Here is a 12,317-nt window from a genome sequence, read left to right on the forward strand (position 1 = left end):
GCATTCGCGATTGTTGCCGACGCCTGTTTGCAGGTCAGCCCACTACAGTATATACTACTACATATCGAACATATCGAACTACTACATATCACTACTACATATCGAAAAACCGATAAACTTTTAGGCGAAAAAAGCACTATTTTAGGCCCTTTTTTGGCGATATTAGGTAAAAACAGAAGCTTCTTATCCTAGGAAAAATAAAATGGGAAATCATTGGAAGGTGGCACACTACCTTTAACCCTATTAGTGGCAGGGGGAGGTTGTTTTCATCCACCCCTCAGGTTTTTCGGGAATATCTCCGAAACCGCTGAAGCTACGATGCTGAAATTTTCTGACTTTTCCTAACACTAAATTGGGCACATTCCCTGAAAATTTCAAGTTCATAACTTTACCAGGGGCGGCTCCAGAGCACTGGGAATTGGGGGGTCCTATTCGTGAAGCGAGTCATTTGGGCGAAGATCACGATGCTGATGTATTATAACTGTATGCACCAGTTTTACGAACAGTGAATGAAAGGTATCATGTGATAACATATACAAAGTTATTGTGCATCCTCTTTTGACACGTGTTTGCTATAATAGGCGGATCCAGGCGTCCAAAAAGGGGGGTTATTTTTTACCTCCCAACATAGGTGCCCTGACACCGCCTATGCATGACCAATACAATTGTAGTCGTTCTCTCATAAGAAAATTGTAACATGACGACCATTAGGGGAAGCCGGGGGAAGCCCGGGCGCGGGGGAAGCCCGGCCACCCCGTTTCCGGCTAAATTATTCACAATAAAATGCTCAACTGTTTGTCCTTTCAGCGTGGCAGCTAAGGTAACGCCAGTAAAAAAGTTAAGGCTAACAAAAATTGCATATTGTTAAAGTTATAGAGCAAAAATGATATTTGATATTATTATGGGTTTTTAGCTAAAAAGTGAGATATGTTGCACTGTTAATGTTATACCATACAGTACTAATATTTATACAAATGTTATGTAAGGACCGTTACAGTGTTTGTAGTGAGGGGTGACGAGGCAGGCTGGCTTAAGTATGACATTTTTTCGAACATCGCAGTTCTAAAATAAAAATTAGCACATTGGGGTAGCCCCGGGCGAGTGGCCAAGCTTACCCCCAACCGAGAGCAATGCCACTAAACCACTGTTTTCCATGAGATAATTTAGGTACTGAGCAGGTTTGATTTACACCTAGATCAAAGATAAATTTCGAAAATAAACATGTTATCATAGACAAAGCCAGTCATGTCATTTAAGGTCAACTAGGGTCAAACTACGTTTTTGCAGATAACGCGTCAGATAATGAAGCTAGAGCTTCAAAAATGGTGTCGTTGTGTTCTTCTTCATCAGCCGAGTCGAATGATATGCAATATGATGCATTGAGGTAAAAAGAAAAATAAATTTTAAGGAATTTTGAAATACACATTTTTTGCCAATTTTGCATCACGATTTTCATCGACCTGTACTGTATATGTGGTAGACGCTAGCTAAAATACCAGTAGTGACATAAACTCTAAGATGTCCAGAGCTAATCAGTACCTTAGTATTTCACTTTCCGTTAATATTTGGAAGACACATAATGGTTTCATCAACTCGTTGTAAAGCGCTGGGGAGGTGGCCGGCGTTACCCCTATGCCGGGCTTACCCCAGAAAAATCAACACTTTTTTAAAACTCGATTTTCTCAACCTTATAATTATTCCACGAAACCGAATTTTTGGGAAAACACGGCCAATGAACTTAGCTAGCTAACAGGATATCAACATTTTATACAGCATGTATGGTATGTAATAAAAATGAAAAAGAGCTTACTATGACGGGCTTCCCCCGGCTTCCCCTACCACCCTTTTTAGAAACAGTACCGTAAAGTGGGGCTATTTGAAACGGATTTTACAGTTTTTTGCCTCTCCCTTTAAGACGGCTCATATTTCTTATAGCATGTGAATTGCAAAAATGTAGTTCTCTGTGAGCTCTTTCATATAGGTGTATTTTGGTTCAGCTAGTAACAATGACTGAGGTTATTTTTTATGTTAAAGCCTGTCTCAAATAGCCCCATAGGGTGGGGCTATTTGAGACAGTTTTAGTTGCAAGGAAATTAAAGAAAATCGGTCACGCTAGAGATAATATTTTAAACGCCATGCATTTGGAAATTGAATTTTGATCATTTTGGCATAAATTGTTTTTTCAAAGACTGTTATATGACTTTTATATTCAATCTTTTCCTTTTTCGTAGGACACTTCATTTCGGTAGGGTATAAAATTGCATCACTATATGCTAAGGCTATCATAATATGGTGTGACCCATAGCTTTCAAACTGACGGGATGATCATCAAGGACCATTTTAAAGTCATCGACAGTAAAATTTTGAAAGTAAGTTTTTGTATATAGCCCCGGTGACGTGAAAACAGATATACCGAAAGTCGGTGGGGCTATTTGAGACAGTCTCGCTACCTTATGAAGCACACTGTAATGAATCCAACAAGGCAAAAGGTTTCCCAAAACATTTGAGTGAATGGTCTGCATGATTGTTTGTTCCATTGTACATCTCCATGCGAAGAAATAACAGAAAAATGTTAAACGGTTTTGATTTTATGCCGATTTTCCTCGATCGCTGCATGCCGCAACAATTGGCCGGTTACCCTACCACATCAAGTACTTGGATAGGCTCACCTAACAGTACGTTCATGTGTTAAGTAACATTCGATGGTGTTTTTTGGTCAACCAAGGTAGACATATGTTGATTGTCGAATGAGTCAGTGACTGATGAAGCACATTTTAAGCACATATTCATCAGAATAATTAGTTTGGTCACCAGCTAAAGGGTTATTATGTTACACTACGAACATGTAAATATTGCTTGCTGCTTAAATTACCTACCATGAACCCACTGCACGTTTATGACCACGACCGATTCACCGGTGTTGCTCATGTCGAACGGTCGATGCACTTCAGGTAGATGGCGGCAAGTCTTCTCGGGTGCATCGCATCACCGTTATCATCAGCTATTTGGCATATCCGTTGAGGTTTGACCAGGTGGGCATCATCGGGATTCTGAGACAATGGGTTACGCAATCGGCAGTACCGTTAACAATATATAATATTTTCATGAAAAATGTGCTTAACCTATAAGCAAAAAGGTAGTAGCGATAGATACAGTGGCGAAGCTGTTAAAACTTCACCTTTTTTAAGTTGCAGGTAGGGGTCCTTTTCGAGCAACTTAAATTGTGCGTTTTTCTGTATTTCGTATTTTATTGCAAATTTCTTTCAGAACTTTTCGAAATTTTCAAAAAGGTTATTCAGAGCATTCATTGTTCAATTCCACATCAGCCTAAGCAAAAATGACGAAAAAACATCAAACGGTTTTCATTTTACAGCGATTTTACTATACCATTGCCTTGCTGTCTCAAATAGCCCCACTGTCTCAAATAGCCCCACTTTACGGTACCAACAAAAACCTTATTTACTATACTTTTTGTGTACCCCCAATCTCAATGATCTGTATCCGCCTATGATTTTTGAAAATGCATATTTTTAGGATCGATGTGAATTCCTGGTTCATTCTCTATCGATCAGCAAAAGTTGCGTTTAGATTGGTTCAGAAACCTGGCCGTGATAAACAGTCTAAAATGTATCTGCAATTTGCCCGTTTTTACCCCCCTCTACCCCTCTATTGACATTTTTTAATTTTTATTTTTTAGAAATGTAGATCACGTTGAGAGAAATCGAATGCCGTTTGAATTTTGAAAATCGGCCCGTTAGATCTCGAGATGTCAGGGGGGGGTCGTAAACAGCCCCCCTGCCACTAATAGGGGTAGCCAGGAGCCTGCCACTAATAGGGTTAAGCCATTTGAGGAGCCCGTAACAGTTAATACTTTTCAGAAAAAAGGGCGTCATTGGATTTAGAAAAGAATACCGCACCACAAGAGCCATGAGCCCCAACCCTACTGCGCAGACCGCGCAGTAGGGTTGTTAGAAAAAAAAATTGGAAAAGTATTGTATTTACTACAAGCACCCACAGGCAAACGCCCTTTTAACCCTCGCCCGTAAACGGCGATCTGCCACCTTCGCCCATGCAGGGGGGGGTTGGTGCGACCCCCCCCCCCCCTTGGCGTTTGAAAACGGAGCGTCGTAGAGCTTAGCGGAAAAGACCAACGGATTGCTCTCGCCGAGATCTCGCGATTGGTGGTATATTTTTTGGTCCTAGGTCAACATTTGACCTACTTTTGACCGGTCAAAGGTCAAATTTTCGGAAAAATAGACTTTTTTAAATTTTCCGCGGCGATTGCGGCAAAACGGTGGGAGATATCGACTTGAAACCTTCACTATCGTGTTCCTTGGTCAATTCTCTATCGTTTGGTATGTATTTCGTTTCCCTAGCTCTAAAAATGGCGCGTTGGGAGCGCCGGAAGTCGGCAAGGTCACAGTCGGCGGCAGAAATTCGAAAAATCAAAATTTAAATTTTTGAAATCTGATTGTATTTTTGGATTTGGGATGTCCATTTGCTCCCTATAGAAGCTAATATTGCTGCATATTCCCATTGAGGTGACAAGAATTAGCAAATTAGTGGTTCGGGCGCTTTCAAAAATAGTACCGGACGCTGTTCCACTTGTGACGTCATAGCTCCGTGACCTGACCTGACCCGGTCAAGTTTCTTATACCATATGATAGCCAATACTTGCCCCAACATGCATGGGAAGTTTCATCACGATCCATCAACCGATGTCCGTACCACCGGCAGGAAACCTCGGGCGTTGGCACTCAGTTTGTGAAAATCCGGCCGGAGGCTGTTCCCTTTGTGACGTCATAACTCCGTGACCTGACATGACCCGGTCAAATTTTTTTTATCAAAAGATGCGCAAGGTTTGCCCCATTAGGTACCCAAAATTTGGCGGCGCTGCGCGCCGCCGTTTTTGCACTATTTCCGAAAAACCTCAGGGGGGGGTTGCACCAACCCCCCCCTACATGGGCGAGGGTTAACAGGTGCAGTCAAAACAGTACATAAAATCATAAACAAGATAAGGTGAAAACGCAAACGATTCACAACACTGCAAAAGGTCAGAATGCATATGCAGCAGTTCTGAAGGCTCACGGCAACACTTGGAGTCTTCAGAACTGCTGCATATTCATTCGGTCAGGCCGCCGGTGTGTACTAGCATGTTTCCTTTTAGTGTATACTTTTAGCTTGTTTTCTTTTTAGTGTTGCTTGCAGTAGATATCTACCTATGTTATGCCGTGCTTTTAACTACATACAGTGTTGTGAATCGTTTATGTTTTCACCTCATCTTGTTTATGATTTTATGTACTGTTTTGACTGCACCTGTTAAAAGGGCGTTTGCCCTGTGGGTGCTTGTAGTAAATACAATACTTTTCCAAAAGTCGTTTTTTTTAACAACCCTACCAGGCCCATGTCACTCCACTTTTGATGACATCATAAGGGGGTCTCAGGACAATAATGGCGCGGTGCGCCACAATCGCTTCAAAGCTACTTGCCAACAGTTGCCATTTTTGAAAATATTATTTTGAAATAAAGTTACAAGAAATAAAAATATTGTAATAAAGTTGTTGATTAAATCCATACCATATCTAAAAACTTACTGAAAAATGATTTATTCATAGTAAAAATATAAGCTCGATGCGTTTTTACGTTGCTTTCCTGCAACTGCAGAGGATTTTTAAATCGCCTATATCTTCAAAACCGGCCATTTCTTAGCATATTGCTGCTCTTTTTTATCGCTAGAAAATTAGTTAAACTTTCAAATGACATCAACGGTTGAGCGATATGTGTAGAGTGTCACCAACAACCTTCAAATGAAGTTAGTCATTTTTACGTTGTAAAGGAATTGAGTACCCCTTGCGAGCATCAGGGGTGACGTCACTCAGGATCTGTCTCTGATTGGTCGGCGGGGGAGTGACTGTACCTTCTATAGATGGCCTTGAACCCTACTGCGCGGTCTGCTGCTGTAGCGGCCCCTGGCCGTGCTGCGACTCGGGAGGCGGCGGCTGTTGCAGTGGTATCCAGTCACGGTATCGCTGACTGCAACAGCGGCTCCTGCTGGTGCTGTGTTGGTATCGTCAGTTGGTCCTCTCCGGTCCACGTCAGAGGGGCCACGCTACTGCACTGCCGTTGAAGACAGTCTGCCTCGGGCCCCGTGGGGCAGACCTGGGGCAGACTGTCGATCGTTTCCCCAGCTTCTCTCTGGAACCGATCCGCGTCCAAGCGACTGCCGAGGTCTTCCCCGACACATAGTGCTGATGTGTCCCCGTTTTCGCACTGACCACATATGTCGTTTTGGAATAGACAGGTGCTTCGGACGTGATCGGGCAGACCGCAGACCCCGCAGACATAGAAGGCTCTTGAAGGTGCCGTAGGTTGCGGCTGCGTCGGTTGATGGGCGGTGGAAGTGCTGCTCTGGGTCCTGTTCAGGCCCGCGGGTGGGAGCCGGACAGTGGCATCGGCTCGCTCAAAGGCCCGGATGCGCTCCACCGCGGTGTCTAGCTGGTCTACTCCTGCCCTGATGAGGTCTCGCTGGTACTCGGCAGGTAAAAGCTTCTGAAGGTGGATCCAGGTCATCTGATCTCTGTGAACCTTGTCCGTGATAGTTGGGTACGCCAGCTGGATGAGGTCACCGATGGACAGCAGTGTTTGTCCGACATTGCCGTTGTAGCACACGGCGTCCAGCTGTCGGATGGCAATGATCGGATCCGGCGTCCCACCTAGCAGCTTCACGACGGCTGCAGACACAGTTTCAAACTTTGCTGTGGGTGACTCTGAACATATCTGTCTGACGCAGTTCTTGATGTCACCGGATACAAAGAAACGCAGGTTGGCGACCAGCTTATCTGATTTCCATTTCTTTAGTTGGCCGTAGATGCAGTAATCTTCTAGCCACAATTTCCAATTATGCACCGTACCCACAATGAATCGCTCAATTGTCAGATGGTCCGCCATTCTGACAATCACACACCGCTGCCACCACTTTAATAGGTTCGCTTTTAATACTTAATCTTAAACTTAAATATAACCATGTTTCACATAATGTTCACTGCATTTTTTCCACAACCCCCTTTTTCTGTCATTTTCTCTCGTTCTTTCCATTCATTTTTCACATGCCGTCCACGCGTCCTACATATAAACCGTTTTCACGACGGGCTATCCGGCGCGTGCACCTAATTTGACCACATCTGCACCTTATCTCTTTTACAGCAAATATCTTTATTTTATGAATTTATTTCACTGTTTTAATCGATGATGCTCTCTGATAATATGGCAAAGCAGCCATATAAGCAATTAGTACGTAACCCTAGCTGATAGCTACTAAGAGACACACTGAAACTAATTTGACCACTGGTCAATTTGACCACTGGTGCAGATTTGAAATCTGCACCTAATCTGCACCAGATGTGCATCAAATGTGTACCAGATGGCCGCCGTGAAAACGGCTATTGTCCGTCTCCGAATATATCGAACTCGCTACAAGTGCATAAAGCAGCAGATAACAGCAGCGGTTCAGCCGGGATGCAATGGCTGCCCGTTTTGCTCCACTGGGCCTTACCCCACCTTCCCCTATTATAAGCATTTTTTACAGTACGTATTATTTCTAATTCGCATGTGTATTCTTTAATCTTTGAGCTGCTCATTGAACTGCTTTCATAGTTGAACTGACAAGAATGAGCAATATGTTAGCGTGAACAATGCAACACAAGGGGTGAATGGGTGAACAATGCAACCCAGATTTCCCCGGCCGGAGGTATCCCCCAGCTCTCCCGGGCCGGGACGTTTGGCCCGTGAGCTCCGTCCCGCCTTGGCAGTTGGCCGGACGGGCCGCAGCCCGCACAAACGCACCAATGCGTGAAGGAAGGTGCATGTGTAGGAGGGGGGTCGTCTCTCACTGCGCCGGCCAGTAGCCCCGCGGTCACCCCCTCCCCACCGCTGACCCTCCCCACCCTCCCGTTTCTCGCCTGTGGCAGAGAGAGCCCCTATTGGTCGATGCTGGTGTCCCGCGATCATCAATGGCTACACTCTACTGGAGGGTCCAGGGGTCCAGCAATGGCACTTTACTACGGCGTAGTACGCACGTGCATAGGTTTACAACTCTCTGTTCAGTGGCGGTCACAGAAATTGGACTCCGGGGTGCCCGAATGGAACAAATATTTCCGTTTACAATTACAGCGAGCATTCCGTGGCAGGTGGAACTGTGACGCTTTAGAGAAAGTTGTCCAACTGGAACACGAATATGTGCGATACTCACTTTTGATGATAGACCTCACCCTTAAAGGGACTATCCCACCTTCAACATGGGGTTTGAGTTGAGATAGCCAAGTTTGCGGCGAGGTTCAGAAACCACTATCTCTCTAGGTTGCAACCCCCGCGGCCTCTTGGTGTTGAAGAAATTCGTTCCCTTCATTTGAAAATGGGCCTTGCGCAAGGCCCTATCTTCAACATGGAGCGACCGTTAGTGTGACGTCACCTCATTTAGTCATTCTGATTTAAATGGGTTTGTTCGTTGAAAAATCGCTTAAAACTTGGTCTGAACTTTGTTGTGGTGCCTACAGAGTAAAAAGAATCAGCTTTATGCCAGTAATGTGGCCTGGGGAAGGAGGTAACTTTGGGCTGTGACGTCACATATTTGAAAGTTTGTGTTTGGAATATGGAATATGGAATATGTTTAATGAAAAATAAATGCCAGAACCGTGTTCCTGGTCATCCAATCTATAAAGTCGGGCACAATTTAACTGGTTTTAACAACATTTTAGAAGGTGGTATAGTTCCATTAATGATTGGTGCTAGGTTTCGTCTGATTACAGTATATGCGCTCATTACTTCAGTGGTGACCTGTACCAGAGTTGGTGGTAGCACTGACCTCCTTCTGTGTTTCAGTGTTTCCGTGAAGCGTAGCGCTCTGCGATCCTGAATATCCTATTATCCTTTCCATGCCCCGGACGGTGGTCAGCCAGTCCGGCGGGGCCGACCCACCGCAGTCGTCCCGGCGCAGCCATCCTTATACCCGTCCGGACAGCTCCATCCGCCACCAATCCGCCGACCTAGCTCTCTCCCCCTGCCCCGGCGGCGGACCTCCGCCAGCGGCCGAGTCGGCCTGGGCACCCTGCGCCGCGCCGCCACCCACCTCCGGAGAGCTGGAGCGGCTCTTCTTCGCCGCGCTGGAGCGCGCGCTGCCGCTCCATTTCAGCACCCGGCCTCTGGTCTCGGCGCGGCGCGGCGGCCGCACGCTCATCACCAACGCGCACGTGCTGGTGCGCGGCTGCGCGCCCGGCACCAGCTACTGTGACCTGTTCGGCACGTGGTCTGATCGCGCCGGCTACGCTGGCGGCCCGATCGTACGCACGCTGGACGCGCTGGTACCGTTTTTAAAGGCCCGCAGCGTGGGCGAGCTGCGCGCGGCGCGCGACTACCTGTCCGAGGCGGTGGTAGCGCGCCGGGAGCAGCTGCGGCCGCGGAGCGGCTCCTATGGCCGCCACCTACACATGGTGCGCGTCATGGGCGGCACGCTCCACCACCTGAGGCAGCTGGTGCGCTGGCTGGCGCTCAGCGACGCGCCCGCGTGGCGCCGCCAGCGCGCCGGCGCCGCCTCGGCCACCCTGGATCACACGGCTCTGACCCGGCGCTAGCTGGCCACCGAGGTGGCGTCCCGGCCATAGCATCCTAGGGTCCCGAACGGTCCATAGGGTGCTATGGTAAGACGCTACATGGACTTCGACTTGGTTAAGACGAGAGGCCCATAATCCACAAATTACTGTAATTGCTAATGTCCAGTGACTTGTGCCGCTGCGACTGTGATTGTGGCGAACAACTGGTGTGTCTCCGTCGTTTTCCGGACAGTACGGAGTGCCGCCATGCCGTGATGCACGACATTATATGTACATACTCGTTCATACTCGTATTAGTAAGATTTTCTCACACACCGATCGATTGATCTGTAAACTAATAGCTCTGTCTAACCGCAAGTGGCTACTAAACCATTTCTCGCGTGAAATGATCAGATCATTTTATGCCCCGTGTCTGGCCTCCAAACGAGACTCCATCTGCTGTGCTTATGTGCCCCATCCAGCCTTGTCAGTACGAGTGTGTTCTGGGATCAAATGATCGTGGATCCGCGTGCAGATTGAATCAGGTGCCTTTGATGTGTCGCTGTTTGGATTGAGCCGGTTTCAATCTGTGGTAAGATTGAGAGCTCGATCATCTATCGTCGCTGTAGAGATTCGCGCAGCTATTTTTGCACACTTAAGTTTTTCATTGACGTGCCGTGGCGATGATATGAGATAAGAGATTGTTCCATGTTTAAAGGAAATATACCACTTTTAAGATGAGCTTTTGAACTGGAATAGCAGTTTTGTAGCTTGAGCTAAGACGAGCACAAATCAGGGCTCGATATTTGACAATTTTTGAGCCGGAAAAGATTTGTGTACATATATGTAGTGCTACGCCTCCTCCATGTCGCGTTCTGTGTTTTGTAATGGGCGGGTGAAAGTCATCTAGTGTATACTGGTTGTCAGCCACCGAATTGTCAAGTTTTGTTTCTGTTAGTGCTAGAATCTGTATGTCATTTGTTTGTATGAATTGTTCAAGTTCAGCGATTTTGTTTTCTGAGGTAATGCTATTGATGTTGATATGCGCAATCGTGATCTGTTTCGTCTCGGTAGGGTCTGGATTGAGTTCAATGCCGTGCATGGTGTTGGTGAGCAACATTAGTATGTTCGTGTAGGAGCCGAGTAGTGACCACTGTGAGTTAGTCAAAATAGGGCAAGGTAGGTCATGTCTGGTTGTGTGCACATTTGGTAAGGATAGGACTGGTCTTGGTCTGGTTGGGTACAAGTCGGTATAGGTAATGCAGCAGCAGCAGTCCAAGACGGCGGCAGCGGCCGGTCGGCGGCTGTCAAATATCGAGTCTGGGAACGAGGAATGGGTCTGAGCCAAAATTAAAACACACAAATTCACACTCATAGTCAGTAGTATTTATCTCCCACCTAACCTTCCCAGCGACCGACTACAAACCTTCTTAGACAATTTTTCTGAAATATATTTAATGGAATAACCTTCTGTTCAAAATTCTAAAAAATTGCCAAAAGTTACCAAAAACACTTGAATATATTTCGGAGGCGTTCCTTCATCGGTTCAAGTGACTTGAACCGATGAAGGAACGCCTCCGAAATATATTCAAGTGTTTTTGGTAACTTTTGGCAATCTTTTAGAATTTTGAACAGAAGGTTATTCCATTAAATATATTACATATAATGCTGTTCACCAGAGTGCTTCGTCATTTGATTGCAATTTTTCTGAAACTATATGTAAGGCACAAACACATACACCGACGGCAATAATTTCATTGGGAGACTTTAACGCGGGAAACATTTATCTTGACCACCCTATCGCACAGCACAGTGGAACGACTCTATTTGACCGACTCTATTAATGAGAAAGGTGGGAACTTTATCGTGTGCGAATTTCATGGCCCTAGATCAATATATTCCAGATCAAATGAGGTTAAACGTGATCAAATTTGCTATAGTGACTATTTTGCGTTTATACGCCCATAGCTCCAAGAGATACTGGCCGATTTTCCTATTTCTTCCTTTATACGACATTTGTGGTGTTATGAAAATCTCTAGTTAATCCTACCATAAATTTGGCAGTTAGTGGCTTGCTAAGAGTAAGATGTCGCCGGCAGAGGCGGGGATCGGCCGACGCGGGAAACGTCATAGTCACATATTATGTTTGCACCATAATCAGCGGTAAGAAGCGCGGTGGAAAGATGGCACCGTCCCGTGCCGGCACAGTCTACCATTCAGGCGGCAACGGCCGGCGCCGGCTGCCGAGCTGCTCCGGCAGGAATGTTTGACTTTACACCGCTATAACTAGAAAAGGTGTGGACCGATTTACCTATTTCTTGCACAGGAGGATTTGCAATTCGATTCTGGACAGATACTGAAAGTTTGACGTTAATATAATGATTATGGCGTGAGTTATTGGCGATAAACAGGTGGAGTTAGCGAAATCGGCCCCTTCCACCGCCCGTGCTACGTTGCACTACTTGTTGCTACATCATCCAAAGTTATCGTTGGCCCTCTCTAATTTTCTCAGCACGTGTGCCTTACGTGTAGTGGAAGACAATATCTAAATTTGAGCAAAATCGAGGGGTACCCATTTTTCACAAATTACATTTTAAGAAATAAATTCAAAATAAAATAAATTCAAAATCACCAAAAAATGTAAAATTGTCAAATTGTACTAGCATAACTCCTTATGTACACGTTTCAGTTTGTTTGAAATTAATAGCTTCAAAAATGTTGAAGCTATAGATC

This window comes from Amphibalanus amphitrite, unplaced genomic scaffold (genome assembly GCF_019059575.1).
Source record: "Amphibalanus amphitrite isolate SeventyFive unplaced genomic scaffold, NRLGWU_Aamphi_draft 000216F_arrow, whole genome shotgun sequence".
Taxonomy (NCBI): domain Eukaryota; kingdom Metazoa; phylum Arthropoda; class Thecostraca; order Balanomorpha; family Balanidae; genus Amphibalanus; species Amphibalanus amphitrite.